Source organism: Hyla sarda, unplaced genomic scaffold (assembly GCF_029499605.1).
Source record: "Hyla sarda isolate aHylSar1 unplaced genomic scaffold, aHylSar1.hap1 scaffold_510, whole genome shotgun sequence".
NCBI classification, from domain to species: domain Eukaryota; kingdom Metazoa; phylum Chordata; class Amphibia; order Anura; family Hylidae; genus Hyla; species Hyla sarda.
The window spans coordinates 178,207-184,662 of record NW_026610521.1 but is presented as its reverse complement, the minus strand read 5'-3'; positions in this window follow the sequence as shown (position 1 = coordinate 184,662).

The window sequence follows — 6,456 nt, the reverse complement described above, 5'->3', positions numbered from 1 at the left end:
CTGTTGGTAATGACAGAGGTCACATGATTTCTGTCTTCACAAGGTTCTCACACTGTTGGTAATGACAGAGGTCACATGTTTTCTTTCTTCACAAGGTTCTCACACACTGTTGGTAATGACAGAGGTCACATGATTTCTGTCTTCACAAGGTTCTCACACTGTTGGTAATGACAGAGGTCACATGTTTTCTGTCTTCACAAGGTTCTCACACACTGTTGGTAATGACAGAGGTCACATGTTTTCTGTCTTCACAAGGTTCTCACACACTGTTGGTAATGACAGAGGTCACATGATTTCTGTCTTCACAAGGTTCTCACACACTGTTGGTAATGACAGAGGTCACATGTTTTCTGTCTTCACAAGGTTCTCACACACTGTTGGTAATGACAGAGGTCACATGTTTTCTGTCTTCACAAGGTTCTCACACACTGTTGGTAATGACAGAGGTCACATGTTTTCTGTCTTCACAAGGTTCTCACACACTGTTGGTAATGACAGAAGTCACATGATTTCTGTCTTCACAAGGTTCTCACACACTGTTGGTAATGACAGAGGTCACATGTTTTCTGTCTTCACAAGGTTCTCACACACTGTTGGTGATGACAGAGGTCACATGTTTTCTGTCTTCACAAGGTTCTCACACACTGTTGGTAATGACAGAGGTCACATGTTTTCTGTCTTCACAAGGTTCTCACACTGTTGTTAATGACAGAGGTCACATGTTTTCTGTCTTCACAAGGTTCTCACACACTGTTGGTAATGACAGAGGTCACATGATTTCTGTCTTCACAAGGTTCTCCCACTGTTGGTAATGACAGAGGTCACATGTTTTCTGTCTTCACAAGGTTCTCACACACTGTTGGTAATGACAGAGGTCACATGTTTTCTGTCTTCACAAGGTTCTCACACACTGTTGGTAATGACAGAGGTCACATGTTTTCTGTCTTCACAAGGTTCTCACACACTGTTGGTAATGACAGAGGTCACATGATTTCTGTCTTCACAAGGTTCTCACACACTGTTGGTAATGACAGAGGTCACATGTTTTCTGTCTTCACAAGGTTCTCACACACTGTTGGTGATGACAGAGGTCACATGATTTCTGTCTTCACAAGGTTCTCACACACTGTTGGTAATGACAGAGGTCACATGTTTTCTCTGTCTTCACAAGGTTCTCACACTGTTGGTAATGACAGAGGTCACATGTTTTCTGTCTTCACAAGGTTCTCACACACTGTTGGTAATGACAGAGGTCACATGTTTTCTGTCTTCACAAGGTTCTCACACACTGTTGGTAATGACAGAGGTCACATGATTTCTGCCTTCACAAGGTTCTCACACACTGTTGGTAATGACAGAGGTCACATGATTTCTGTCTTCACAAGGTTCTCACACTGTTGTTAATGACAGAGGTCACATGTTTTCTGTCTTCACAAGGTTCTCACACACTGTTGGTAATGACAGAGGTCACATGATTTCTGTCTTCACAAGGTTCTCACACTGTTGGTAATGACAGAGGTCACATGTTTTCTGTCTTCACAAGGTTCTCACACACTGTTGGTAATGACAGAGGTCACATGTTTTCTGTCTTCACAAGGTTCTCACACACTGTTGGTAATGACAGAGGTCACATGTTTTCTGTCTTCACAAGGTTCTCACACACTGTTGGTAATGACAGAGGTCACATGTTTTCTGTCTTCACAAGGTTCTCACACACTGTTGGTAATGACAGAGGTCACATGATTTCTGTCTTCACAAGGTTCTCACACACTGTTGGTAATGACAGAGGTCACATGTTTTCTGTCTTCACAAGGTTCTCACACACTGTTGGTGATGACAGAGGTCACATGATTTCTGTCTTCACAAGGTTCTCACACACTGTTGGTAATGACAGAGGTCACATGATTTCTGTCTTCACAAGGTTCTCACACTGTTGGTAATGACAGAGGTCACATGTTTTCTGTCTTCACAAGGTTCTCACACACTGTTGATAATGACAGAGGTCACATGTTTTCTGTCTTCACAAGGTTCTCACACACTGTTGGTAATGACAGAGGTCACATGTTTTCTGTCTTCACAAGGTTCTCACACACTGTTGGTAATGACAGAGGTCACATGTTTTCTGTCTTCACAAGGTTCTCACACACTGTTGGTAATGACAGAGGTCACATGATTTCGGTCTTCACAAGGTTCTCACACACTGTTGGTAATGACAGAGGTCACATGATTTCTGTCTTCACAAGGTTCTCACACACTGTTGGTAATGACAGAGGTCACATGTTTTCTGTCTTCACAAGGTTCTCACACACTGTTGGTGATAAAGGATATAGGGAAATGATATAAAATGGTTATATACCAAAGGGTATCCTAATGATAAAGGATATCGCCAATGATAAAGGGAATGTATACATATATTATACTATTCCTCCTTCCTTCCTTCCTTCCTTTTCCAAGTGTTAACAACTTACTATTATTTCCCTTTGTAGATGTACGGTTTAAGTAATTCCCAACACAGGGTTAATAATACAAAGGTTTATTCACTAACACACTATATAACTTTAGCTAACATATATACATATCCGTATAATATCAATGTATCTCAGTGTATACAACAATGGCAACTTCAATACATTAACATTATACTAGTCACATTACAATTTAACCCAATACAATATCTTACCCACCCACCTAATTACACACCAATACACTCACACAGGCGCTCAATCCAGAAAAGCTTTCTGTCCCTAAGGCTATAGGAGTTAGTGATAGTAATGAGAGGGTCAGTGCTTGAACAGGGAGAGAAGGGGTTTGTGAGTCTTGGGATAGGAAGGATAGGGTTAGACTGTGGAGTGGAGGTTACTAAGAGAGGGAAGTTGGGGCAAAGTTATAGGTTGCAGGGAGGAAAGAGGATGAGGTTACTAAGAGAGGGAAGTTGGGGCAAAGGTAGAGGAGGAAAGAGGGTGCCCAGGATTATACTTAGCAGATTATCGGAGTGTTGGGAGATGAGGCAGGACAGCAGTCTATATTTCTTGGGCCTGGATCCTCAGTGCCTCATGGAGTTGTTCCCGTGTTGGTGGCTGCCTCTCAGGATGACTCTCCCTCCCATTCAGCTTGGTATATATATCTAACGTTATACAATATCCTAAGACCCTCCTATCTGGCCAAATATCCCCAGGCACCAACACAGGTTTGGTGGGCACATACCAGAGAATGTTTGTAGACAATGCCACCTGTGCTTTGGCCTCTCTATGACCTGGCCAGATATCCCAAGGCTACCATGATACGTGTATGGAACAGGTTAGGTGGGCCCATATTTTGGAATGTTATACAACATCCCAAAATATGCCCCTGGTCTAATGGCCATTATATTGTGTTTTATGACATGCCCCAAGTCATGTCCTGTTTGTACAACATTTCTATCCTACAAAGGTCTAATATAGGGCATAGTTGATGTGAGATAGATTGATATAAATATGATGATATGACACTTCCCTTCACAATCCCCCTGTTGTCGGGAACTCGACAATGCAATTTGGGAAGTGTCATATTGGGATGTATTTACCTCGTCAACCCTGTATGTTGTTGGTAATGGTCCAGGATGGAATGAAGTATAATTTTACATTCAGGTACTTAGACACCACCCATTTCCACAGGTGCACTTTTACTGCCAGTCACCATAACCCACCATCTCAATCCACAGAACACACAGTCTTTGCATTGATTTTCCTTCTTCTTTCTTGGGTCTAGATTGAAGTCCTTTTAATATGAGTCCTATCTTTGCCCGGACATTTTCTGTGTCTGTCAACCGCCTATCCTGATGTTGTCTCCATCCAAGTTTATCTGGTCAGACTCAGGAATGGCCTCATTTATTCAACAGCAGAGTCTTTGAGTCAATCTGGGCAGCTTTAACCTTGGCTTGTTACCCAGTCAACATGACAGTCCATAGTGCTGACACATGCGGCACCACCTTGGTCCTCAGGTGTCATTAGCGCAGAGTGGCATCTTTACGACTTGTTGCAGGCATGACTCTTTTTTAAAGCTTCTCCTTGTCACTTTGATTGAAGTAGGGATTATCATCAGTTTGGTAGTCTCCGTGGACAGATAAGCAGGTCTTTACCAAGGCAGATGAGAGCTCCTAAGTAGTGGGGAAAGTCTCAGTACCTAAGTCCTAATTTTGGGGAGGAATACCACCTTCCATTCCCCTGTTGCTGACACTCAATCCATCCCTTATGAACCATACCATTCTGAGGGTTGAAGTGGCAATTACCTTGAATAGTGTGGGTACCTTACCTGTCCCTATGGGTCCAAACACACCTACAGTATACTCGGACATAATGGGGACTACCCACACACACACCCATAATTCTTTAAAGATTTAAAGAATATTTAAAAACAATACACCCAACCCAAATCAAATGATGGTTATTGACTCTGGTACACATAGAGACTCGTGCCAAATAGCACATCTAGTCTACACATCCAAAAACACGTGGGTCACAAACCCTTGTGTAATTGGGCTGTAAATGTATGCACTCCCAAGCAGGTGGTCACCCATTTACACCTAGAGTCTATATGTACTCTTTAAAGTAAGCACGCAACATAGATAAAAACAACATAATTAACATTTACAATAGTTTCATAGATATCTTCAAGTATGTAATATTTTGGGGCAGCAGGACCGTATCAGTATGTATTATGTCCTTGACCCCTGTCTTCGCAAAAGTTCATGATGCTGTGTCTGACCGTGCTGTAATTGGTCAGCCAGCCTCTTTGTTCTTCTGTAAATTAAGAAGAGTCCTATATACATGAGGGCAACCAGGATTAGGAGAATGATAATTGGATGAATAAACAAGTTAAAGAAAGATGTGGCTTTTGGGCTGTATCCAAAAAGGCTCTCCCACCAGGACACAGAAGAGTCTCTTTCTAAAGCATGCACAACCCCTGTAATCTTGGTTGTGTCATGTTCTAACTGGATAGTGGCTTGACTCTCTGTCTCTCTCAGCTTCTGCACAATCTTCTCTTCGCTGCTAAAATCTAAAAGAAGACGCTTTAATTCTGTGCCGAAGCCGAGAGGAATCTTCTGAAGCCTCACTGGGGTGTCAGGGCGGATGTCGAGTCTCTTCTCTGGAGTGATTGGAGTTCTCCCTTTTTGATCAGCTACATCAATTCCTAGAACGGGATTAAGGGTACAATATGCTCCTGGGAGGAGTTCTCCTCTTTCGGGGCAGTTAGTGGCATAAACAGCAGAAGATGCATTCCCTGTTTGGTACCAACACCAATATCCCTGACCCAGATATTTAAGGTTGGAAGAAGGGATTAAGTTTGCCTTCATCTCACAAGACCCCTCAGAATTCCAACATTGGTGTCTAAGCACCCGGTCATACCTATCTTGACAGAGGATAGCATCCTCTCTCTTCCAACATCCTTCTGTATCAAACAGATAAGGATGGCCGCCCTCATAAGTTAGAATATTTGAGGAGAGTTGTGGATGAAGTACAGTTTGGTTGCTCACTACCACCCCCAGATTGATAGTATTAAACCCCATCCTGATACTACCAGAGGTGGGCACCAGGGATGATGCGGTACAAGTAAAATTATAACAACCGTGCCACTGAGTTACCCACCATTTAGTATGGTTTACAGCAAAAGAGGGGATGAGTGTGCTCACTTTTCGAAGGAGGTTAAATGGATAGTGGCCGTGGTACAAAGAAGATACAATATTTTTCAGGTTGCCTGAGAGTTCACTTTGGACCTGCGTACATGCCAGGCCGAGCTGAGCTTTGTCTTGCTCCTCTAGAAGACCCACAACTAACCTTCTAAACTTCTCTCGTAGAGCAGAAGACAGAGAGGTTGTAGCATCTATGTGCGAATGTTGTAAACCCTCCAAAATGTGGTTTACATCAAGCTGGGTCTTAAATCCTTCACTGGCATGTCCCGCCAGATCCCCAAGTTTGCTCCGCAGGACTTCCAAGTCTATTGTGTTTAAGGCCCCTATTCCCATAGCTCCTCCTCCTAGACCCATAGCAATCAAATCTCTTTTCCCCCGGTATGTCCTGTATCTGCGTACTTGCCCTGCCTCTACCCAACCTTTTAACATGTCAATTTGATTGCTAACAAACTCCTCACAACGGTGATCCCACTGATCCACCCTAAAATCATTTACAGAAATCCTCCAGGTATACAATGTAAACTTGGCTTCTGTAAGTATCGTCCATGGTGACGATAACTGAGGAGTTATAGGATCTGCCAATCTATGGGTAGGGGCATTGCAAGGGTATGTATGTAATTCTACCGGTTGGAGATCCTCTGTGTCTGAAGGGACTCTGACTACCGTTACACATATCTGCCCCTTTCCTTTAAACCGATACCACTGATCATTGTCACCTGCCTGTAGAGCCACATCACGAACAGGTGTGGTTCCAGAGAGGTAGACCCACTGAGTGAAAGTCCAGCACC